This window comes from Pristiophorus japonicus, chromosome 2 (genome assembly GCF_044704955.1).
Source record: "Pristiophorus japonicus isolate sPriJap1 chromosome 2, sPriJap1.hap1, whole genome shotgun sequence".
NCBI classification, from domain to species: domain Eukaryota; kingdom Metazoa; phylum Chordata; class Chondrichthyes; family Pristiophoridae; genus Pristiophorus; species Pristiophorus japonicus.
In genome coordinates this window covers 27,498,870-27,525,647 of record NC_091978.1, presented here as the reverse complement: position 1 = coordinate 27,525,647, position 26,778 = coordinate 27,498,870, and positions in this window count along the sequence as shown.

The following is a 26,778-nucleotide window of genomic DNA, read 5'->3' as shown; positions in this document are numbered from 1 at the left end:
TCGGCCTTGTATCCCGTGCACTGCAGCACACAGTCAAAGGAGTTAAGGGTTATGGGGAATGGGCAGGGAAGTGGAGTTGAGGCCAGGATCAGATCAGCCAGGATCTTATTGAATGGCGGAGCAGGCTCGAGGGGCCAAATGGCCTACTCCTGCTCCTATTTCTTATGTTCTTATGTAAAGAGGAGGAAGGGCCCCATTCCACACCTTCGTTTACGACTGAGGGTTCCAACTGATGATTCACCCTTTCTTTTTTAACCCCACTCATGATCATGGATAGCCCTGTGATAATCAGCATTCCTCTTATCATTGTGTCATTTGTGGCTCAGTGGGTAGCATCCTTGCCTCTGTGGCAGAAGGTTGTGGGTTCAAATCCCACTCCAGCGATATAAACACATAAATCCAGGCTGACATTCCAGTGTGGTGCTGAGTGGGTGCTGCACTGTCAAAGGTGCCGTCTTTTGGATGAGACACTAAACCGAGGCTCCGTCTGCTCTCTCAGGTGGACGCAAAAGATCCTACGGCACTATTTCGAAGAAGGGCAGTTGAGTTATCTCCGGTGTCCTGGCCAATATTTATCCCTCAATCAACATAACAAAACAGATTATCTGGTCATTATCACAGTGCTGTTTGTGGGAGCTTGCTGTGCACAAGTTGGCTACCGCATTTCCCACATTACAACAGTGACTACACTCAAAAAGTACTTAATTGGCAGTAAAGCACTTTGGGACGTCCAGTGGATGTGAAAGTCGCTATATAAATGCAAGTCTTTCTTTCCTTCTTTACTCTCAATGGTTCCTAAACTGCAGCTATATGCATTACCTTGTGCATTCGCTCCCCCTCTCTCCCTTAGCATTGACTAAATGTAGACTTACATTTTATTTCATCTTTCATCTTGTCCAGTTCCATTAGGGCACCTTGGCGGTGCTACCAATTCTTGCTGCGGATTCGGAGGGTTTCGGTTCAAGCCTCATTCCAGGACCGGAGGACAAAATCAAGCATTACACTTCAGTGCGGCACTAAGGGAGTACTGCGTTGTAGGAAGCTCTGTCTTTTAAATGAAACAACAAACGAGACCCTATGTCTGCTGATTTGAAGAAGATTAGCTGAGTTCTCTCAGTGTCCCTGACAATACACATCCTTGACCGAACGCTATCTCATTTGCTATTTGATCTTGGCATGTGCAAATTAACTTCCGTGTTTGATTATATAATAGTGGCTACACTTCATAAGTAGTTTATTGATAGTGAAGTGCTTTGGGATATAAGGCTCTATATAAATGCAATTCTTTCTTAACGAATGACTTTTTTAAACTACCTTCCTGTTATCTAAATGCAGGTGGGGCTTCATCTGAAATGCTAACCTATCTTTCTCTTTTGTATCTTGTATCTTTTCCAGCATTTCCTATGTTTAATGTGTGTACCATTATAAATCATCAAACAAGCTAATGTGTGCTCATATTCAAAAAGGTTGCAAAATTAGGCTTGAGCAACTAAAGGCCTGTTAGGTTTACTTCAGTCCCGTGTCAAATAATGGAATCAACCATCGGATGTAAACTGGAAGATTATTTTGCAATCGTAATGTAGTAAACAGCAGTCAATATGGATTCAGAAGGGGAAGGTTCTGCCTGGCTAGCTTCCTCAATGCTTGTGGCAAGCCCAAGGAGATACTGTACTAAAACGCCCAGAGGACTTTCAATGAGTTTCCACAAGAAAGTTTATTACTACCTTAAACATTCACTCCCTCCACCAGCGGCTCACCGTGGCTGCAGTGTGTATCATCTACAAGATGCACTGCAGCAACGCACCAAAGCTTCTTCAGCAGCACCTCCCAAACCCACGACATCTACCACCTAGAGGGACAAGGGCAGCAGGCGCATGGAAACACCATCACCTTGAAGTTCCCCTCCAAATCACACAGCAGCCTGTCTTCGAAATATATTGGCCGTCCCTTCATCGTCACTGGGTCAAAATCCTGGTACTCCCTCCCTAATGGCACTGTGGGAGTACCTTCACCACAAGGACTGCAGTGATTCAACAAGAAGGTCTACCACCACTTTCTCAAGGGCAATTAGGGATGGACAATACACAACCTTTGTGAGGCCACACCTGGAATATTGTGTTCAGTTTTGGTCTCCTAATCTGAGGAAGGACGTTCTTGCTATTGAGGGAGTGCAGCAAAGGTTCACCAGACTGATTCCTGGGATGGCAGGACTGACATATGAAGAAAGACTGGACCAACTGGGCTTGTATCCACTGGAGTTCAGAACAATGAGAGGGCATCTCATAGAAACATATAAAATTCTGATGGGATTGGACAGGTTAGAGGCAGGAAGAATGTTCTTATTGCTGGGGTGTTCCAGAACCAGGGTTCACAGTCTAAGAATAAGAGGTAAGCCATTTAGGACCGAGATAAGGAGAAACCTCTTCACTCAGAGAGTGGTTAACCTGTGGAATTCCACACCGCAGAGAGTTGTTGAGGCCAGTTCGTTAGATATATTCAAAAGGGAGTTAGATATGGTCCTTACGGCCAAAGGGATCAAGGGTTATGGAGAGAAAGCAGGAAAGGGGTACTGAGGTTGAATGATCAGCCATGATCTTATTGAATAGCGATGCAGGCTTGAAGGGCTGAATGGCTTGCTCCTGCACCTAATTTCTATGTTTCTAACACCCTATGAATGAATAAAATAAATAAAACAAGTTAAGCTCAAAGCTGTAGGAATTGAGCTAGATCATGTGTCTGGCTAAGAAACTGTCTTGTGTAGGCTATTCATCTCCTTGAGTTTGTTCCACCATTCAAGTAGATCATGGTTTATCTGCATCTTAACTCCATTTAACCACCTTTGATCCATATCTCTTGATACCCATAGCTAACAAAAATCTATCGATCCCAGTCTTGAAAGCTCCAATTGTCCCCAGCATCCACAGACTTCTGGACGAAGAGAGTTCCATATCTCCACCATCCTTTGTGTGAAATATTGCTTCCTGTTTTCACTCCTGAATGGCCTGGGTCCAATTTTAAGATTGTGCCCCCAAGTTCTGGATTCAGAAACCTGTTGCGAATTTGCGAAATTTGCACGATACCAAACTAGGTGGAATCAGAGGGGACCTCACAGAAATTTAAATTGAGCTGGACAAAATATATAATTGGACAGATAACAGCAGATAAAGTCTAATACAGACAACTGTGAAGTATTACACATAGGACAGACAAATGGACAACGTTCATACTCCATGAATGGCATTGAGAAAGCTAAGCATGACGTTAAAACAGACCAACGCAGAACAGCATTCTACAACGAAAATAAAATGTTGAACTATACAACCAAACCAGTAGAATACAAGTCAGAGGAAATCATGCTCAAACTGTGCCATTGCCTAGACCCTGAACTCTGATTAACCCTCCCTAAACCTCTCTGCCTCTCTGCCCCTCCCTCCTCCTTTACGACACTCTTTAAACCTACCATATCATCTGTCCTAATATCTCCTTATGTGGCACAGTGTCAAATTTTGCTTTATAATTGCTCCTGTGAAACGCTTTGCGACGTTTTACTACATTAAAGGTGCTATATAAATTCCAGCTGTTATTGTTGTTGTTTTTGTCCCTGGTCAGACCACACTTTGAGTACTGTGTTCATTTCTGGTCACCAGAAAGCAATGGAGATATCTAAGGACTGGAAGCAGTGCAGGAAGGAACCACAAAGATGATCCTCAGTCTTACAGATTTGCGTTTTCAGGAAAGACGGCAGCAACTTTGGGTTCTTCCACCTTGAAGGGGAGGCGTGATTTTCTAAAGATGTACAAGCTTGTAAATATTAAGAAAGAAAGAAAGACTTGCATTTATATAGCGCTTTTCACAACCACTGGACGTCACAAAGCACTTTACAGCCAATGAAGTACTTTTGGAGTGTAGTCACTGTTGTAATGTTATGAAAAGGATAAATCTGAAACGTTACTTTAAATGACATTTAATGAGTAGGATGAGGGGTTTTAACTTTTAAAAGGCCAATTTACAACAATCACAACTTGTATATAATGTAGAAAATAGTTCCAAGGCATACCGCAAACGGATGCACAGCTCTAGGAGATCAAAGTTTTGTCAAAGAGATCAATTTTAAGGAGATCTTAAGGGATGAGATGGAGGGGTAGTGGTGGAGCGGTTTTAGGGAGGGAATTCCAAAGAGTCACCATCATCATAGGCAATCCCTCGGAATCGACGATGACTTGCTCCCACTCTAAAAGTGACTTCTTAGGTGGCTGAAGGTGGCATTGCAGGAATTACAGTCTCTGTCACAGGTGGGGCAGACACTGGTTGAAGGAAAGGGTGGGTGGAGAGCCTGGTTTGCCGCATGCTCCTTCCGCTGCCTGCTCTTGGTTTCTGCATGCTTTCGGCGATGAGACTCGAGGTGCTCAGTGTCCCCCCGGATGTCTTCCTCCACTTTGGGCGGTCTTTGGTACGACCTACATGGCTCCCAGTGGTACGACAAATGAAGAAGGCCACAAGAGGCCAGTGTCAGGAAGAGAGAGTAAAGGGAGAAAGTGCACGGGTTCACAGGGCTGGGGGATGACCAATAGCAGGAAGATTTTCTTCACTATATGGTCACCATATGCAATATACTCCTGAATAGAGTGATGATGGGGAATAGCCTGGAATCATTTAAGAACTGCAGTGGAGCGGGGATCTTTAAGCTCATCTTGTCAGCTATGGCTCAGTGGGCCACACACTCGCCATTAAGTCAGAAGATTTTGGGTTCAAGTCCCACTCCAGGAACTTGAGCACATAAATCCAGGCTGACACTCCAGTGCAGTGCTGAGGGAGTGCTGCACTGCCGGAGGTGCCGTCTTTCAGATGAGACATTAAACCGAGGCCCTGCCTGCTCTCTCAGGTGGACGTTAAAGATCCCATGGCACTATTTCGAAGAAGAGCAGGGGAGTTATCCCTGGTGTCCTGGCCAATATTTATCCCTCAATCAACATAACAAAACAAAACAGACTGTCTGGACATTATCACATTACTGTTTGTGGGAGCTTGTGTGCAAATTGGCAACCATGTTTCCTACATGACAACAGTGACTACATAAGAATTAGGAGCAGGAGTAGGCCATACGGCCCCTCGAGCCTGCTCCTCCATTTAATACGATTATAGCCAATCCGATCATGGACTCAGGTCCACTTCCCTGCCCGCTCCCCATAACCTATTATTCCCTTATCGGTTAAGAAACTGTCTATCTATGTCTTAAATTTATTCAATGTCTCAGCTTCCACAGCTCTCTGAGGCAGCGAATTCCACAGATTTACTACCCTCTGAGAGAAGAAATTCTTCCTCATCTCAGTGTTAAATGGGCGGCCCCTTATTCTAAGATCATGCCCTCTAGTTCTAATCTCCCCTATCAGTGGAAACATCCTCTCTGCATCCACCTTGTCAAGCCCCCTCATAATCTTATATGTTTCGATAAGACCACCTCTCATTCTTCTGAATTCCAATGAGTAGAGGCCCAACTTACTCAACCTTTCCTCATAAATCAACCCCCTCATCCCCAGAATCAACCTAGTGAACCTTCTCTGAACTGCCTCCAAAGCAAGTATATCCTTTCATAAATCTGGAAACCGAAACTGTACGCAGTATTCCAGGTGTGGCCTCACCAATACCCTGTATAACTGTAGCAAGACTTCCCTGCTTTTATACTCCATCCCCCTTGCAATAAAAGCCAAGATTCCATTGGCCTTCCTGATCACTTGCTGTACCTGCATACTAACCTTTTATGTTTCATGCACAAGTACCCCCAGGCCCCGCTGTACTGCAGAATTTTGCAATTTTTCTCCATTTAAATAATAACTTCCTCTTTGATTTTTTTTCTGCCGAAGTGCATGACCTCACACTTTCCAACATTATACTCCATTTGCCAAATTTTTGCCCACTCACTTAGCCTATCTATGTCCTTTTGCAGATTTTTTGTGTCCTCCTCACACATTGCTTTTCCTCCCATCTTTGTATTGTCAGCAAACTTGGCTACGTTACACTCGGTCCCTTCTTCCAAGTTGTTAATATTGATTATAAATATTTGGGGTCCCAGCACTGATCCCTGTGGCACCCCACTAGTTACTGATTGCCAACCCAAGAATGAACCATTTATCCTGACTCTCTGTTTTCTGTTCATTAGCCAATCCTCAATCCATGCTAATATATTACCCCCAACCCCGTGAACTTTTACCTTGTGCAGTAACCTTTTATGTGGCACCTTGTCAAATGCCTTCTGGAAGTCCAAATACATCACATCTACTGGTTCCCCTTTATCCACCCTGTTCATTACATCCTCAAAGAATTCCAGCAAATTTGTCAACATAAATCCATGCTGACTCTGCTACACTCCAAAAGCACTTCATTGGCTGTAAAGCGCTTTGAGATGTCCGGTGGTCATGAAAGGCGCTATATAAATACAAGTCTTTCTTTCTGGCTATCAAGGCTAAGATGAATCGAATGGTTTTTCTCATTCATAATTAACTTGTGATCTTGTGAAGTCCACAGTTCTAAATTATCACCGGTGTATGAAAGCACATTCTCTGCGGATTCAACCCTTACCTCTGACATGCATCGCTTCTGTCAGATGCTACTTTCTCAAACTGTTTGTTACCTCTCATCTCAAAGTGACTCATATATAAAAAAGCTAAGAAGGACATTTGCACGTAATGTCTAGCATGTGCATGCAGGGTGTGAGAGTTTTTAATAGCACAAGCGTTCAGTGGATTTTCTCGCTAATACAAGAATTGGAACTTTACCGAATCTAGTGATGTGCATCTGAATACCAAACCTGGCTTGGTGCAAAAGGCCTGAGAACGATCGCATTGCTGGAACTATTATATCAGTTTGACATTTACATTTACATTTCCCCTCTTCAGAAATAGATTGCTGAATGCGAAATATGTGGTAGTTTCGTATTGTGGATCGATGCCCATTATGAACTGCATTGAATTTAATTAGGGCATTTAGCATTTGTTATGTCACTCGCTTGGATTCAATGCGAGGTTGCGGAAATAAAAAAAAAAGATTACATCTCTGTTTGTTCTACTGTCTGATCTGCCCTGTAAAAAGAAGCTTTGGAACATTAAGCCAACATAAATTGGACGAAAAGCAAAAAAAAACTACAGACGCTGGATATCGGAAACTAAAAGGGAAAATGCTGGAAACACTCAGCAGGTTGGTTAGTACCTGTGGAGAAAACAAATGAGTTAACATTTCAGGCTCCACACCCAAAATGTTAACTTGTCTGTTCTCTTTCCAGGCCTATGTGATAATGTTCAGTGTCTTCACCATTTGCTGGGTTTGTTTCAGATGTTGGCTGTGTGTTTCCCACATCAATTGGAATTGTTCATGCAGCTTAGAGAGCGAGCTGGTGAGTGTAACACATAATTGCTTTCTGACCCAGTGCAATGGGGAAGTGCTGGCAATAAGGGTCGTGACACTTTCGGTGATGAATGAGCATGAAACGATCACACAAGAACATAAGACATTGGAGCAGGAGCAGGACATTCAGCCCTTCGAGCCTGCTCCGTCATTCAATAAGGACATGGCTGACCTTCTGCCTAAAGGAGGCTGAGGTGTGTTATTGAGGGGCCTAGATAGAAAATAATTGATAGGAGGTTCAGAGGGGATTTGAGGGGAAATCTTTTCACCCGTCGAGTGGTGGGGGTCTGGAACTCACTGCCTGAAAGGATGGTAGAGGCAGAGACCCTCACCACTTTTAAAACATACTTGGATGCGCACTTGAAGTGCCGTGGCCTGCAAGACTACGGACCAAGAGCTATAACGTGGGATTAGGCTGGATCGCTCTTTGTCGGTCGGCGTGGACATGAAGGGCTGAAATGGTCTCCTTCCATGCTGTAAATTTCTATGATTCTATGCACTCCACCTTCCTGTACTATCCGCATATCCTTGATTCCATGAGTATCCAAAAAATTATCGATCTTTGTCTTGAATATACACAACGACTGAGCCTCACAGCTCTCTGGGGTAGAGAATTCGAAAGATGCACAACCCTTTGAGTGATGAAATTTCTCCTCAGCTCAGCCCTGAATGGCTGACTCCTTATTCTGAGACTGCGACCCCTGGTTTGAGACTCCCCAACCAGGGGAAACATCCTCCCGGTATTTTACCCTGTCAAGCCCCTTAAGAATTTTGTTGAATTTGGCCTAGTCTGGGACAAACCACTCCTGCATTTAGCAACTCGACCAACGCCTGTGTCAATGGCTAAACGAGTATGTTTTGCACTCTTTGCATTTACCCCTTTACCTCATCCATGACTTAATGCCAGACATTCAATGAAAAAGTTGTGGCGAAGAGGAAGTTGTGGCGAATGCAGTTTTGAATGAAGAATGAAAAAGGAGGCAATAAAAATTAAATGGTACAAATTTAAAATGCAGGAACAGAGAGGCCTGGGGGTTCACGAACGCAAGTCTTTGGAGGTGGCAGGACAAGGCTGTTAAAAAAGCATATGGGGTCCTTGATTTTATTAATAGAAGCAGAGAGTACAAAGCAAGGAAGTTAAACTAAACCTTTATAAATCACTGGTTAGGCCTCAACTGATCACTACGTTTTAGGAAGGATGTCAAGACATTGCAGAGGGTATAGAGGAGATTTGTTAGAAGGATACCGGGGGTGAGGAACTTCAGTTATATGAAGAGACTGCAGAAGTTGGGATTGTTCTCCTTCAAGCAGGGAAAGTTAAGTGGAGATTTAATAGAGGTGTTCAAAACAATTTAGCATAAATACAAAATCTTCACTGGCAGGAGGGTCGGTAACCAGAGGACACAGATTTCAGCTAATTGGGAAAAGAATCCGAGCGGAGATGAGGAGGATTTTTCTTTTACACAATGGCCCAGAAATTGCGGTCGGAGGCTTCCCACGGGTGGATGCCTCTGACCTGAAAAGTGTCCACGGATTTACCTGGAGGTTCGGCGACATGCCTTTCTGCGAAGGCCTGAGTAGAGCTCCACGTATCCCAGGGATGTAAGCGCTTCGGACCCATCCCTGGGATCACGTGGGCCCGGCCCAACCAATCAAATTAGGGGTATTCCCATTCATATTTGTGGTGAGTTCTGTATATACGGAATCACCATAAGTATGAATGGAAATAGCCTAAAAACACACAAACAGTTAAAATAAATTTAAAAAACATCACATATTTAACATTTATGAAAATGGAATTTAATTAATTATTTAAAACAAAAATTTAATTTTTTGAAAAACATTTACATATTTTAAAGGATCTAAAAATAAACGTACCTTACGCAACAGGATTTTAAATGTTTGAATTATTGAAATAAATGAATTTTTCTGTCCTTTAAAAGTCTTACGCTGATAAAAGTAGGCCTCAACCCTGATGTTATCAGTCGTAAGAATTTCACGGGCATTCATTGGGTAGAAGTTGAGCAAATAGCCCAACTCTTCGCCCGGGGAGGCCCTTTACTTTTGTACCTCATATGCGCCTGTAGGGGCCGCGAATTCAGGGCCAATGAGCGGGCCACATTGTCCACATGCCCGACACAAGACTCCCAAAGCAAGCACTCTATTTGGAACTCCTACATGGCAAGCGATCCCCAGGTGGGCAGAGAAAAGGTTTCAAGGACACCCTCAAAGCCTCCTTGATAAAGTGTAATTTCCTCACCGACACCTGGGAGTCCCTGGCCAAAAACCGTCCTAAGTGGAGGAAGAGCATCCGGGAAGGCGCTGAGCACCTCGGGTCTCGTCGCCGAGAGCGTGCCGAAACCAAGCGCGGTCTGCGGAAGGAGCGTTCGGCAAACCAGACTCTCCCACCCTTTCCTTCAACCCCTGTGACAGAAACTGTAATTCCCGTATTGGACTGTACAGTCACCTGAGAACTCACTTTTAGAGTGGAAGCAAGTCTTCCTCGATTTCGAGGGACTGCTTATGATGAGGATGATCTGGAATGCACTGCCTGAAAGCGCACTGGAAGCCCATTCAATAGTAATTTTCAAAAGGGAATTGGATACATATTCGAAAAGGAAACAATTGCAGGACTATGGGGAAAGAGCAGGGGAATGTGACTAATTGGATCACACTTTCAAAGATCCAGAACAGACATAATGGAATGAATGGGATTCTGCTGTGCTGTTCATTCAATTCCCTTTTTCTAAAGACAAAATTCAAATTCACAAACATGCTACAGGAGGATTTGACACATGTTCTTTGGATTATTAGTCCAGAGCAGTAAAATAACTACGACGCTACCATTGTGGCACGGTGAGCAGCCTACATGTTATCCCATGGAGTATAAACAACCTTCAAGGGTCCGTTGTTAACCCTGGCCATGCAACCCCATAATGGCGGTGAATCCGCATCCACCCCCAACTTTCACCCCTCAGTTGATGTCACCGCTGCGGTTTTGCCCCTCAGGTATAATCACCGCCCCCCCATCCCCCATTATGACCGACTTCCGGATCAAAACAAAAAAACCCAAAGAGCGTAATTTCGCGAAAGAGGCGACCTGAACCATTTTGGATGGGAAGAGGGGGGGATTTATACCCCCTGGTGTCTGAATGGGGTAGAGGAGCAAAGGGTCAGATAGGTACAGATCCACAAATCATTCAAAGTAGCAACGCAGGTTAACAAGGCCATAAGAAATACAACAAAGCGCTGGGGTTCATTTCCAGAAGTATAGAATTGAAAAGGAGCGAGGTTATGTTAAACTTGTATAACACCTTGGTTAGACCACACTTAAAATACTGTGCACATATCACAAAAAGGATAAAGAATCACTGGAGGAGGTGCAAGAAAGATTTACGAGAATGATACCAGAATTCAGAGGTTGTAAATATTAGGAAAGACTAAAGAGGCCAGAAAAGAGAAAATTGAGGGATGACCTGATAGAGGCCTTTAAAATTATGGAGAGTAGACATCGAGAAAATATTTCCACTTGTGGGGGAGTCCAAAATTAAGGGTTATAAATATAAGATAGTCACCAACAACTCCAATCAGGAATTGAGGAGAAACTTCTTTAAGCAAAGGCCGGTTAGAATCTGGAACATGCTATTGGCGAATAGCACAGATATATTTAAAGGGAAGCTAGGTAAGTACATGCCGGAGAAAGGAATAGAAGGTTCGGGTGATAGGGTCAGATGAAATAGAGTGGGAGGAGCCTCACGTGGAGCACAAACAGTGACATCGACCAGTTGGACCGAACGGCCTGTTTCTGTGTTGTAAATACATCGTAATTCTTTGTAATTTTTCCTCCCAAGCACACAAGTCACGTCTCAAATTACTCATATACTGTATCCCAAAATGTTATTGCATCTAATCCTTCTGTTAATACATGCCTAAAGGTAACAGGCACCGCACAGGAAAATCTCTGCATCAATCTCACCGTCTAATTTACATTTAATAAATTGCGGAAGGTAACGCTCAGGGGTGGTAGTGGAATCGTACATTTCTCTATTGGAAACAGAAGGCATTTATGATCGTACCAGCATTGATTTAAGTGAAAACGTAGCCTCTGGATTTTCAGTCTCCACATACATTAAATTGTCATAAAGTGGAGTTTGTGGCCATTTAGATGCATTCCCGCAACTTAGCCTTGAGCTTAAGAATTGAAGAAATTACAGAACAATCTGCTGTTCGAACCTGGCAGTCTATAAAATTAAATTATTTTAAATAAAACAGAACTGACAGGCCTCACATACACTCCAGCCAGAAATGAATGTTGATGAGCTCATCTGCTTAAACAGGTTACTGGCTTGATATACAGTTAGTCACCTGGTCTTCTGAAGAACAAGGTTCACTGGTGTGTCTGACTAATCCAGATATGTAATCCTTAAGTGTGCGCTTTTTATTTACTCACAGATAAATGATATGGACAGCTCCATTATGCTGAAATAGGAATGCAGCTCACTGATTTACACAGTTTAAAAAAGCCCTTTAAAAGTGCAATGGCACTGAATCAATCGGTTAACCTGTCAAGCAGGTAGGAGCATCAGAATTTTTAGGAATAGTTGTCATCAAGCCTGAAGAGGCTTTCTTCACTGATCAATGCCAGTTAGCCGCGCTCTCACCACGTCCGTCAAAATCCTTTTCTCTCCACAAACACATCTAATTGTCTGCTAGATACCCATGGTTCAATGGAAGCCCTCTTACTTCTGATCAAGAGGTTAAGTCCCACTCCTGGGCCTTGAGCACATAATCCAGGCCGACACTTCAGTGCATTGCTCAAGTTGCCATCTTTTAGATGAGATGTTACATTGAGGTACTACCTTCCCTCTCAGATAGATGTAAAAGATCCCAGAGCATCATTCGAAGAAGAGCAGAGGAGCTCTGCCCTGGTGTCCTGGTCAACACATAGCCCTCAAGCAATATGATTTAAAAAAAAACAGATTAACTGGCCATTTATCGCATTAGATTTATTGGATCTTGCTGTGCATTACAACAGTTAACTACACTTGAAAAGTATTTCATTGGCCCTGAGGTTGTGAAAGGCACTTTATAAATGCAAGTCTTTCTTTCCGTGGTGACACTTTCTACAACTCTTTCGGATTCGTCTTTTGGATGAGATGTTAAATTGTAGTGCTCTCTGTCCTCTCAGGTGGGCGTAAAAGATCCCATGGCACTATTTCGAAGAAGAGCAGGGGCGTTATCCCCAGTTTCCTGGCCAATATTTATCTCTCAATCAACATATCAAGAACAGATTATCTGATCATTATCACATTGCTATTTATGGGAGCTTGCTGTGCACAAATCAGCTGCCGCATTTCCTACATTACAACAGTGACTACACTCCAAAAGTACTTAATTTGCTGTAAAGTGCTTTATAAATACACGTCTTTCTTTCGTTCTTTCTTTCTTTCTTTCTCTCTCTCTTGCTCTTTTTCTTCCTCTCTTTGTTTCTTTCTCTATTACTGATTGGGCGAGAGAAGATTTGGCAGACTACCCTTCTTACACCTAACTACCCAATTAGTAATTTGTGTCCCTTGTATTTTCTCCCTTCACCAAGTGAACAATTCCTTCTGGATCAATATCATCAGGTCCTTTCATAATCGTGGAAAGTTCAAATGACAACATATTTTGAGGTCTCCATTGTCCAATATATTCCCTGATGTTTGGAATCATTTCAATTCTGAATAAGCATTCATGATAATCAATCAGGTCAGATATCTAGTGGCCAGATGTTGGATCAGGGATAGGGATAGGAGGTGATACAGTATTTGGGTATTTCAGTAAAATTCACAGTCACCTTTGAAATTCTTCTTCTTCTTAGGCAGTCCCCCGGAGTCAAAGATGACTTGCTTCCACACTAAAATGAATTCTAAGGTGACTGATGAGACCATTGCTGGATGTACAGTCTTGGTCACAGGTGGGGCAGACGGTGCTTGGCGGGATGGGTGGGTGGGGTGCTTGATTTGTCGTACGCTCCTTCTGCTGTTTGTGTTTAGCTTCCGCATATGATCAAAGAGGAAGAGGAGACTGTCCAATGAGTGACCAGTCTAATTCTACACCATGATCATAGAATGGTACACCACAGAAACAGGCCATTTGGCTCTTCAGTTCTGTGCTGGTGTTTTTTTTCCCAAATTAGCCACCTAGTCTAATCTCATTGTCCTGTGGCTCCTCATACACTTTAATCATTTGGGCTAGAAATTTGGTTTACAGTGAAAATGGTACTTTTACGCCAAAATTACTGTTTTCGCTTTGCTACCGTCAGCAGGCCCGATTGTTGGCCTTTAATTTGCGCAGCGGCAAAAATCGCCATTGCACGAAGATTCGCCGCGCAAACCGTGAATTTCGGCAACTTTAGTCCGGGGCCAAGAGAGGCCTTGGGAGGGGGGAGGAAGAACAACAAAGAAAATTGCAACAAATAAACATTCACAAAACATTCACAAAATCCTAAATTGCTGAAAAAAAATTAAAAAATAAAAACTTTGGACTCAATTTTCCCCAATTATCTGCACCATTTTTTTTGCCTGCACCATCTTTTTTGGAATAATTTAAAATCTCCAAATTTCCCCAAAGTTTCTGTGCTAGCGTAATTCACTTTGGGAGGATTTTTTTAGGCTACAATTTTTTTTTTTACCTCATTGGGGACATAACCTGCCACCCACGTCAATTCTGGCCAGCTCAGATTCACTCCAATTTTTCTTAGGACGGCGTATGTGACCTCCCTGGAAAAACCTTCTGGGCAGTTAACAAAATCGACGCAGGTAAGAGAATTAGCACAGCAGATGCAGTTCCTCGGCCCGGACAGCAGCAATAGAGAGGGAGAGAGGGAAGAGGGGGAGTCCTTTCGGCCAGGGTTAGGATAGGTAAATGGCACCAGGAGGAGGGAGGCCCTATGGCCAAGGCTAGCAGCAGCATCCACCACTGGCACCGGGAGGGGAGAGAAGTCTTTCGGCCAGAGTTAGGAGTGGCACCAGGCACCGATAGGGGGTGCAGGGGAAGGAGAGACTTTTGGCATTAAAACTTTGATAATTTAATGATGGAATGTTGCTGCATAAGAACATAAGAACCTAAGAAATAGGAACAGGAGTAGGCCATTTGGCCTCTTGAGCCTGCGCCGCCATTTAATAAGATCACGGCTGATCTGATCATGGACTCAGCTCCACTTCCCTGCCCGCTCCCCATAACCCTTTACTCCCTTATCGCTCAAAAATCTGTCTATCTCCGCCTTAAATATATTCAATGACCCAACCTCCACAGCTCTCAGGGGCAGAGAATGCCACAGATTTACAACCGTCTGAGAGAAGAAATTTCTCCTCATCTCAGTTTTAAATGGGCGGCCCCATATTCTAAGACTATGTCCCCTAGTTTTAGTTTCCCCCATGAGTGGAAATATCCTCTCTGCATCCACTTCCTCGAGCCCCCTCATTATCTTATGTTTCAATAAGATCACCTCTCATTCTTCTGAACTCCAATATAGGCCCAACCTACGCAACCTATCTTCATAAGTCAATCCCCTCATCTCCGGAATCAACCTAGTGAACCTTCTCTGAAGAGCATCCAATGCAAGTATATCCTTCCTTAAATATGGAGAACAAAACTGTGCGCAGTACTCCAGGTCTGGCCTCACCAATACTCTACAGTTGTAGCAGGACTTCTCTGCTTTTATACTCCAGCCCCCTTGCAATAAAGGCCAACATTCCATTTGCCTTCCAGATTACTTGCTGTACCTAACTTTTTTTGTTTCATAAGATATAGGAGCAGGAGTAGGCCATACGGCCCCTCGAGCCTGCTCCGCCATTTAATACGATCGTGGCTGATCTGATCATGGACTCAGGTCCACTTCCCTGCCCAGTCCCCATAACCCCTGATTCCCTTATTGGTTAAGAAACTATCCATCTCTGCCTTAAATCTACTCAATGATCTGGCCTCCACAGCTCTCTGAGGCAACAAATTCCACAGATTCACGACCCTCTGAGAGAAGAAATTCCTCCTCACCTCAGTTTTAAATGGGCGGCCCCTTATTTTAAGATGCCCCCTAGTTCTAGTCTCCCCCATCAGTGGAAACATTCTCTCTCTGCATCCACCTTGTCAAGCCCCCTCATAATCTTATACGTTTCGATAAGATCACCTTTCATTCTTCTGAATTCCAATGAGTAGAGGCCCAACCTACTCAACCTTTTCTCATAAGTCAACCCCCTCATCTCCGGAACCAACCCAGTGAACCTTCTCTGAACTGCCTCCAAAGCAAGTATATCCTTTCGTAAATATGGAAACCAAAACTGTACGCAGTATTCCAGTTGTGGCCTCACCAATCTCCTGTATCACTGCAGCAAGACTTCGCTGCTTTTATACTTCATTCCCTTTGCAATAAAGGCCAAGATTCCATTGGCCTTCCTGATCATTTGCTAGACCTGCATACTATCCTTTTGTGTTTCATGCTCAAGTACCCCCAGGTCCCGCTGTACTGCAATCTTTCTCCATTTAAATTGTAATTTGCTTTCTATTATTTCTGCCAAAGTGCATAACCTTGCATTTTCCCACATTATACCCCATCCGCCAAATTCTTGCCCTCTCACTTAGCCTGTCTATATCCCTTTGCATGTTTTTTGTGTCCTCCTCACAATTTGTTTTCCCACCCAATAGTTGAGGATCAAATCCCGATCCCTGCGGCACCCCACCGGCAAGGCCTTTCGTCCAGGTTTAGGAGCGGCACAGGGCACCGGGATGAGGGGGGGAGGGGGTGCAGGGCGAGGATAGACTTTTTGGCATTAACACTTTAGTAATTTAATGATGGAATGCTGCTGCAATGAGCAAGGTCCTTGTGCAGGTTGCTGTGAGCTGGCCAGAATGTGTTGTATGTTTCACTTTCCAGCCTCAGCAGCCAGTGTGTCCCTCGTTACCCTGGCAACCCAATCTTTCTGGCGCAGATCTTAGGCACCCCCCCCAAAGTTAAGGGACAGGCTAGGTGGCGCCAAAATCAACAATTCAAACGGGAAAAGTTGCATGATTTTTTTTTCGTGTAGTTGGGCCCTAAAAAAGTGTTTGTAACTCTTCAAGTATGCCAAAAAAAACGGCTTTGGGTTAAATTGAGCTCCTAAAATTACCTTTTTTGCAGGTCGTCATACTTACCGCTGTGGCAGGGCTGCACCACAGGGTTTTCCCTGTCGGTATTCTGGGCGCAGAATACGGGTGCGGAGAGAGCCAAAAATCCATCGGAAACGCTATTTCGGTCTTGCACGTCGGCGCTCCTCTCCCCAGCGGTACGTGGAAAACACCACCGCAAAAAGGTCACCGAAGTTCCCACCAACTGGCTTTTCACTGCGGAGGGTGAAATAGTGCCAAAAATCCTGTTGCAAAGTTGGCAAATTTCTAGTCTATAGAATGGTTACAGCACAGAAGAAGAGCATTCGGCACATCGAGCCCGAGCCAGTTCTCTGCAAGAGCACTTCAACTAGTCCCACTCCCCAGTCCTTTCCCCGTAGCCCAGCAAATTTTTCCCTTCAAGTACATATCCAATTCTTTATTGAAAGCCACAATTGAATCTGCCTCCACCACCCTTTCAGGCTGTGCTTTCCCGATCCTATCCATTCGCTGCATAAAAATGTTTTTCCTCATGTCGCCTTTGGTTCTCCTGCTAATCACCTTAAATCTGTGTCCTCTGGTTCTCAACCCTTCCACCAATGGGAACAGTTTCTCTCTATCTACTCTGTCTGGACCCCTCATGTTTTTGAACACCTCGATCAAATCCCCTCCCAACCTTCTCTAATTTAAGGCGAACAACCCCAGCTTCTCTAGTCTATCCATGCAACTGAAGTCCCTCATCCCTAGAACAATTCTTGTAACTCTTTTCTGCACCCTCTCTAAGGCCTTCACATCCTTCCTAAAGTGCGGTGCCCAGAATTGGACACAATACTCCACTTGAGGCCGAACCAGCGTTTTGTACAGGTTCATCATAACTTCCTTGCTTTTGTACTCTATGCCTCTATTTATGAAGCCCAGGATTCCATAAACCTTTTTAACCGTTTTTTAAACCTGTCCTGCCAACTTCAATGATTTGTACACATACACCCCTAGGTCTCTCTGTTCTGGCACCCCCTTTAGAATTGTACCCTTTAGTTTATATTCCTCTTTTTTGAAAAAGTATCCAATTCATTTATAAAGAATCCCTGGATACTGCTCCCAGAGTGCTCTGTGGCAGAGAATTCCACATGCTAACCAGCCACTTTGTAAGGACAGTTTCTTTCTAAAAGCACCTTTACTTTTTGTCATTATATGCCCTCTCATTCCCATCTCACCAACCTCTGGAAAAAAAAAAATTTACATTAGCATAGCGTTTCATAATTTTGAACACCTCCATCAGCTTACTCCGTGATAGTTTGTGAGCTGGCATCATAGAATGATGCAGCACAGAAGGAGAAAGCACAGCCCAGCCTCCCTGTGCCAGCACATTGAAAGAGTGATCCAATCCGACACATTCCCCTGCCCTTTACCCATGCCCCTGGATATTTTTCCCCAGCGAATATCCCGCCAGGCTCCATTACAAATTCCAAGTCGCCCGAGACTCCCGCCAATCAGGCTGACTTGCCTGAAAGAGGCCGAGGTAAGTTTATGTAGATTTACTTCTGTGAGAACTCCTTGTGGGCCAAGAGGAGTAGTGCCACCCGTGCCCCCTGCCCCGCCCACCAGGCCTCGTCAGGAGACCTTGGGCCTCCACAGCCCCCGGCCTTGTCTTGCTCTCTCTCTCTCGCTGTGCGTGCTGGCATCGGTGGCTGAAACCCTTGTCCAGCGCTGAGCATTAGATGAATACCATTCCCTTCGGTTCCCAGCTCTTGACCTCCGACCCTGACACCAGTCCTGCCGGTTTCGGGTGGGAGACAGTGCTGTAATATTTAAACGATGCCCGGTAGTTAAACCGACTCGGGCTTCACGCTGCAACCCCTGTGGGAGTTGGCCCCTCCCACCCCCCCCACACTCACTCCCCTGACCATTTGGAATGCCCCCCAACAGCCCCCTCAGTAACCATCAAGGCCAATGTCCTCTTTCAATTGTGGGACGGCAATAACTTCTCGATCAGATTAATAGCAATGCCTGTGCTAATATAACTCAAGGTTAGCACGTGGCCTACATTAACTTTACTGCCACGTGAGTTGAGGTGATTTCTTACCATGGAGTGTCCCATCCTGGTGCTGAAGAATCGTAGAATCACAGAAATTTACAGCCCGGAAGGAAGCCATTTCGGCTCATCGTGTCCGCGCCGGCCGACCAAGAGCTATCCAGCCTAATCCCACTTGTAGGTTATGGCTCTTTAAGTGCACATCCAAGCACTTTTTAAATGTGGTGAGGGTTTCTGCCTCTACCACCCTTTCAGGCAGCGAGTTCCAGACCCCCACCACCCTCTGGGTGAAGAAATTTCTTCTCAAATCCCCTCTAAACCGTCTACCAATTACTTTAAATCTATGCCCCCTGGTTGTTGACCCCTCCGTGAAGGGAAATAGGTCTGTCTTATCCATTCTATCTGGGCACCTCATAATTTTATACACCTCAATGAGGTCGCCCCTCAGACTCCTCTGTTCTAAGACTGGTGAGAAAAGTGCAAGGCCAAGTAGCACTAGGATTTGAATCTCAGGTGATGAAGCATCTGTCTAAACTGTGAGGCTGGAGTTGGCCCTAATCGCCTTTGTCTGTCAGAAGTACAAACTAATGAGGCAAAGCCAATTAGTTGATATAAGAGCTGCCCTGAAGATCCCGTGGCCCCTGGTGTTAGGTTTATTTAATTTTATTGCCATTGCGTTCCAACATTATGAACCTATAGTCCATCAGCTGCCTCGGAGCAGCTGCCGTGACACTCAAGGCAAATGCACTATTTGCAGGAAGCTTTCCCATCAATCAGTGTTTACATTATATAATCTTCAAGCTTCCTCGTTAATTAGGTTTTTTCTGTCTGTTGTTTCGTAGCTGGGAGTAAAATTGACAGAATTTCCAATTTCTCAATGGCTGTCTGTTTTAGTGCTGGCTAATAGAAGGTTCACGATGTGTGCTCACAGATATTTCCATTCCAGCCTGATCCACTTTAAGCTTGGGCTGCCCTCTTTATTGTAAAGCACTAAACAGAAAGGTAGCTTTAAATGCAGCTAATTAGCATGTGGATAAATGTTTATAGCCTTCTGGACCCAACATCGCATTCAACAATCCAGGACAAAGCAGCCCGCTTCATTGGCACCCTATCCACCACCTTAAACATTCACTCCCTCCACTACCTTAAACAATCACTCCCTCCACCAGCGGCGCATCCTGTCTGCAGTGTGTACCATCTACAAGATGCACTGCAGTAACTCGGCAGCACCTCCCAAACCCACCTAGAAGGACAAGGGCAGCAGACGCAAGGGAGCACCACCATCTCCGTGATCCCCTCCAAGTCACACACCATCCTGACTTGGAAATATATCAACCGTTACTTCATTGGTGCTGGGTCAAAATCCTGGAACTCCCTCCCGAACAGCACTGTGGGAGTACCGTCGCCACACGGACTGCAGCGGTTCAAGAAGGTGGCTCACCACCACCTTCTCAAGGACAAGTAGGGATGGGCAATAAATGCTGGCCTTGCCAGTGACGCCCACACCTCATGAATGAAAAAAAAAAATTCACACCATAACCTCTGCCCATATATTTGTTTTTCTCTTTTATTCTGTTCTTTCTCTCTTTCCCATGGCAGCTATTGATGATTCTGCTGTGTCAGTTTACACCCTATCTAGACTCATCTCTTCTGCCTTCCACCCTATCACAGACCTTCCCTTTTTGTCTTTCCTGCCGTCTCCCCCTTTCCCTGCCTCTAAACTTGCTGAGAAACCTGTTACATCTCTAACTTTCGGACAAAGGCCCTAAGCTCAGGCATTCCCTCCCAAAATCTCGCCACCTCCCTCTCATCTTTTACGATGCTCTTTAAAACCTACCTCTTTCTGTCCTAATATCTCCTTATGTGGCTTGATGTCAAATTTTGTTTGATAACGCTCCTGTGAAGGGCTTTGGGACGTTTTCACTACGTTAAAGGTGCCAACATCCCCAGCATCAAAGCACTGACCACACTCGACCAGCTCCATTGGGCGGGCCACATTGTTCGCATGCCCAACACAAAATTCCTAAAGCAAGCGCTCTACTCGGAACTCCTACACAGCAAGCGATCCCCAGGTGGGCAGAGGAAACATTTCAAGGACAGCCTCAAAGCCTCCTTGATAAAGTGCAACATTCCCACCGACACCTGGGAATCCCTGGTCCAAGGCCACACTAAGTGGAGGAAGAGCATCCGGGAGGACGCTGAGCACCGCGAGTCTCGTCGCCGAGAGCATGCAGAAAACAAGCGCAGGCAGCGGAAGGAGCGTGCGGCAAACCAGACTCCCCCACCCACCCTTTCTTTCAACGACTGTCTGTCCCACTTGTGACAGAGACTGTAATTCCTGTATTGGACTGTACAGTCACCTGAGAACTCGCTTTTAAAGTAGAAGCAAGTCTTCCTCGATTTTGAGGGACTGCCTATGATGATGATAAGAACATAAGAAGATAAGAAATAGGAGCAGGAGTAGGCCATTTGGCCCCTTGAAGATGCTCCGCCATTTAATAAGATCATGGCTGATCTGAAAATGCAAGATGGTGGAAATGATTGACATTTGGGAAAGCAGCAAATTTAAATGCTGGCCACTTTACAAGATTTTACACTTGACAGCTTCCATCTTACACTGTGGCAAGTTGCTACAACAAAACCCTCGGAGACAGTCACAGCACAGCACCCACTTGCATTATGCAGGTTCTCCACGATGAGGCGTGCAGTGTGGATGAACTGGTAGGGTTCAGTTTGATTGTTAAACCTTTGCGAATAAACCAGCTAGTTCTTTGCAGCAAATGGGTAGCTTTGAATTCTTAAGCAAAGAACCCATGAAGCAAATACACTACAGCAACGATGTGACAATTCACACTGATCTGCATTACATAATGATAACAAAGTTAAACTACAACTGCGTATAAGGATAATTTAATTGCATTTGTTCTTTATCAATAACTTTAGCTAATATGTGACTTCCTTGCTTAATAAATCCTTTTTCCATTTTGCTAATGAGATCAATATAATTCCCTTCCTTTGTTAACTTATCAATAGTTTTGCTCTTGTTACATATAACTGCTAGTTTACCAAGTGAAACCTTTCATTGTAAGTCTGTCTTTGATTCTGTATCATTCAGTACCATCTGAATTTCCTCATTCTACAGAAAGCCCCAATTAAAAGGAAAATATTTTTATTTTGCAGGCTTGTCTAATTTCCTTGCCCCTTGTAAAGCTCCCTAAGAATTAATTATTACTTCTTTAATTAACTTTCCTCAATAAGTAAGTCATTACTTCATACTGAAACTGACCATTCCTGTCACAAGAACATAAGAACTCAAGAAATAAGAGCAGGAGTAGGCCACCTGGCCCCTCAAGCCTGCTCCATCATTTAATAAGATCATGACTGATCTGATCATGGACTCAGTTCCACTTCCCTGCCTGCTCCCCATAACCCTTTACTCCCTAATCGCTCAAAAATCTGTCTATCTCCACCTTAAATATATTCAATGACCCAGCCTCCAGAGCTCTCTGGGGCAGAGAATTCCACAGATTTACAACCCTCTGAGAGAAGAAATTCCTCTTCAACTCAGTTTTAAATGGGTGGCCCCTTATTCTAAGACTATGCCCCCTAGTTTTATTTTCCCCTATGAGTGGAAATATACTCTCTGCATCCAACTTGTCCAGCCCTCTCATTATCATATATGTTTCGATAAGATCACCTCTCATTCTTCTGAACTCCAATGAGTATAGAGTCAACATACTCAACCTATCTTCATAAGTCAGGTAATCTTGGCTCAAAACCTCAGTAGCTTAAGAGGGGAAAAATAGAGTATGTGAGTAAATTTACAAGGAACATAAAAACCGACTGCAAAAGGTTCTACAAGTATGTAAAAAGGAAAAGGTTAGTGAAGACAAATGTAGGTCCTTTACAGATAGAAATGGGAGAATTTGTAATGGGGAACAAGTAAATGGCAGAACAATTAAATAAATACTTTGGTTCTGTCTTCACGGAAGAGGACACAAATAATGTCCCAGAAATGTTAGGGAGCCAAGGGTCTAGTGAGCAAGAGGAATTAAAGGAAATGATTATTAGTAAGAAAATAGTGCTGGAGAAACTAATGGGACTGAAGGCCTATAAATCCTCAGGGCCTGATGATCTGCATCCCAGAGTACTAAAAGAGGTAGCCATGGAAATAGTGGACGCATTGGTTGTCATCTTCCAAACTTATATAGATTATGGAACAGTTCCTGCAGATTGGAGGATGGCAAATGTAACCCCACTATTTAAAAAAGGAGGGAGAGAGAAAACGGAGAACTACAGTCCGGTTAGCCTAACATGAGTAGTAGGGAAAATGCTGGTGTCTATTATAAAGGATGTGATAACGGCACACTTAGATAATATCAACAGGATTAAACAAAGTCAACAAGGATTTAATGAAAGGAAAATCATGTTTGGCAAACCTACTGGAGTTTTTTGAGGATGTAACTGATAGAATAGATAAGGGAGAAACAGTGGTTGTAATGTATTTGGATTTTCAGAAGGCCTTTGATAAAGTCCCACATAAGAGGTTAATGTGCAAAACTAAAGCACATAGGATTGGGGGTAATGTATTGGAATGGATTGAAATTCGGTTAACTGACAGGAAACAGAAAGTAGAAATAAATGGGTCTTTTTCACGGAGGCGGACAGTGACTAGTGGGGTACCACAGGGATCAGTGCTTAGGCCTCAGCTATTCACAATATATGTAAATGATTTGGATGAGGGAACCAAATGTAATATTTCCAAGTTTGCTGATGACACAAAACTAGCTGGGCTTGTGAGTTGTGAGGAGGATGCAAAGATGTTGCAAGGCATTTTAGATAGGTTGAGTGAGTAGGCAAACACATGGCAGATGCAGTATAAAGTAGATAAATGTGAAGTTATCCACTTTGGTAGGAAAAACCTAAGGACAAAGTATTATTTAAATGGTGATGGCTTGCAGATGCAGCAAGCAGTTAGGAAGGCAAATATTATGTTAGACTTCATTGCAAGAGGATTTGAATACAGGAGCAAGGATGTCTTACTACAGTTATATAGGACCTTGGTGAGACCGCACCTGGAGTACTGTGTGCAGTTTTGGTCTCCTTACCTAAGAAAGGATATACTTAACATAGAGGGAGAGCAGCAAAGATTCACCAGACTGATTCCTGAGATGGCAGGACTGTCGTATGAGGAGAGATTGTGTCGACTAGGCCTGTATTCACTAGAGTTTAGAAGAATGAGAGGGGATCTCATTAAAACGTATAAAATTCTGACTGGGCTGGATACTCTGGATGTGGGGAGGATGTTTCCCCTGGCTGGAAAGTCTACAACAAGGGGTCACAGTCTCAGGATACGGGGTAAGAAATTTAGGACCAAGATGAGGAGAAATTTTTTCACTCAGTGGGTGGTGAACCTGTGGAATTCTCATAAGAACATAAGAACATAAGAATTAGGAACAGGAGTAGGCCATCTAGCCCCTCGAGCCTGCTCCGCCATTCAATAAGATCATGGCTGATCTGGTCGTGGACTCAGCTCCACTTACCCGCCCGCTCCCCAGAACCCTTAATTCCCTTATTGCTTAAAAATCTATCTATCTTTGACTTGAAAATATTCAATGAGCCAGCCTCAACTGCTTCCTTGGGCAGAGAATTCCACAGATTCACAACCCTCTGGGAGAAGAAATTCTTTCTCAACTCGGTTTTAAATTGGCTCCTCCGTATTTTGAGGCTGTGCCCCCTAGTTCTAGTCTCCCCCACCAATGGAAACAACCTCTCTGCCTCTATCTTGTCTATCCCTTTCATGATTTTAAATGTTTCTATAAGATCACTCCTCATCCTTCTGAACTCCAAAGAGTAAAGACCCAGTCTACTCAATCTATCATCATAAGGTAACCCCCTCATTTCTCGAATCAGCCTAGTGAATCGTCTCTGTACCCCTTCCAAAGCTAGTATATCCTTCCTTAAGTAAGGTGACCAAAACTGCACGCAGTACTCCAGGTGCGGCCTTACCAATACCTTATACAGTTGCAGCAACACCTCCCTGCTTTTGAACTCCATCACTCTTGCAATGAAGGCCAACATTCCATTCGCCTTCCTGATTATCTGCTGCACCTGCAAACTAACTTTTTGGGATTCATGCACAAGGAGCCTAAATTCTGCCAATGTCCGCCACGCGGCCGATGCCATCGAGTCGCTAAAAACAGCTCTGGGCCCTGACTCCGTTAGGTGCATCGAGGAGGCTCAAGCACGTGGGGAGATCCCGTCCGAACTGACCCCCGTCCGGACGGAATTCCTCATCGGCGCCAAACCCCGGAACCTCCCTCGGGGGCCGGCACCTCACAACTTGAGCCGCCTCGGGGAAATCCCCTCCGTGCCTTTCAGTTCCGCGCGGAGGGGTTTCCTGTACGGGCTGCTCCTGCACACCCTCAACTTTGCCATCCTCGCCGGCCGTCCGGACACGCCATGGCGTACCATCTTGCTGTCCGGAGGAGGCGGGGGTCCCCGATGGAGGGCACTCTACGCAGGGGTCCTCCCACTATTCATCGGGGACTTGGCCTGGAGGGTGGTGCACGGAGCAGTGCCGTGCAATAAATTTTTAAGCCGGTTCACGGACTCCCAGGCCGCCTGCAATTTCTGCGGTCTGGAGGATTCCGTGTTCCATGTTTTTATTGAGTGCACGAGGTTGCAGCCCCTGTTCCATTATTTGAAGGGGCTGCTCCTGAAATTCTGGCTGCACTTCAGTCCCACTCTCCTGATCTTTGGGCACCCTGTGCGGAGGGGAGCGGGTAGGTCCGAAGGCCTCCTCGTAGGACTGCTCCTGGGCACGGCCAAGGGTGCCATCAGCCGGTCCAGGCAGCGGGCGGTTGAGGGGGTCGTTCAACCTGACTGCCTGCCTCTCTTCCGCTCTTACATCCGGTCCAGGGTGTCCTTGGAGATGGAGCACGCGGTGTCCACCGGTACGCTCGCGGCCTTCCGCGAGAGGTGGGCACCGGAGGGACTGGAGTGCATCATCACGCCCGGCAACCAAATTTTAATTTGATTTTACGTTTTTAAGTTTAATTTGTTTTAATTGCCAGTGCTTTTAGTGTCCCCCTTCCCTTTTATAGGGGGCACTGGGGAAAATTGTGATTTTAGTGCCCCAAAAAAAAAACCAAAAAAAGAAAAACACAAAAAAAAAACAAAAAAAAGGGGAAAAAAAAAAGGGCCTTGTAAATGTCTGGAGTGTCACCCAGGTCGGGTGGCACCATTTAATGTTTTATGTTTTTGCAGGTGAACTCCAAAAAGAGTTTCATGCACAAGGACCCCCAGGTCCCTCTGCACCACAGCATGTTGTAATTTCTCCCCATTCAAATAATATTCCCTTTTACTGTTTTTTTTCCCAAGGTGGATGACCTCACACTTTCCGACATTGTATTCCATCTGCCAAATCTTAGCCCATTCGCTTAACCTATCCAAATCTCCTTGTAGCCTCTCTGAGTCCTCTACACAACCCGCTTTCCCACTAATCTTAGTGTCATCTGCAAATTTTGTTGCACTACACTCTGTCCCCTCCTCTAGGTCATCTATGTATATTGTAAACAGTTGTGGTCCCAGTACTGATCCCTGTGGCACACCACTAACCACTGATTTCCAACCGGAAAAGGACCCATTTATCCCGACTCTCTGCTTTCTGTTCGCCAGCCAATTCTCTATCCATGCTAATACATTTCCTCTGACTCCGCGTACCTTTATCTTCTGCAGTAACCTTTTGTGTGGCACCTTATCGAATGCCTTTTGGAAATCTAAATACACCACATCCATCGGTACACCTCTATCCACCATACTCGTTATATCCTCAGAGAATTCCAGTAAGTTAGTTAAACATGATTTCCATTTCATGAATCTTCCCTTTCCCTTTCTCGACCACAGAAGGCTGTGGAGAGGAGATCGATAGATTTCTAGGCCCCAAGTTTCGTGCCGCGGCAAAAACGGCGCACCTCCGAGCTAGGTGCCTGTTTTTTGCGCCGAAAACTGCGCCTAAAAAAAGTCCGATATTCTCGAGCTCCTTGGAGCACGATGTCTGCTTGGCGCGGCGCGCTCTTCGCAGAAGGGGGCGGAGCCTAACACTCGCGCCGATTTTCTAAGTAGCGGGGGCGGGTACAATTTAAATTAGCCTTCGTAGTGCCGGCAACCCTGCGCGTGCGCGTTGGAGCATGCACGCACGCGCAGTCTCACACAAACATTGGAAC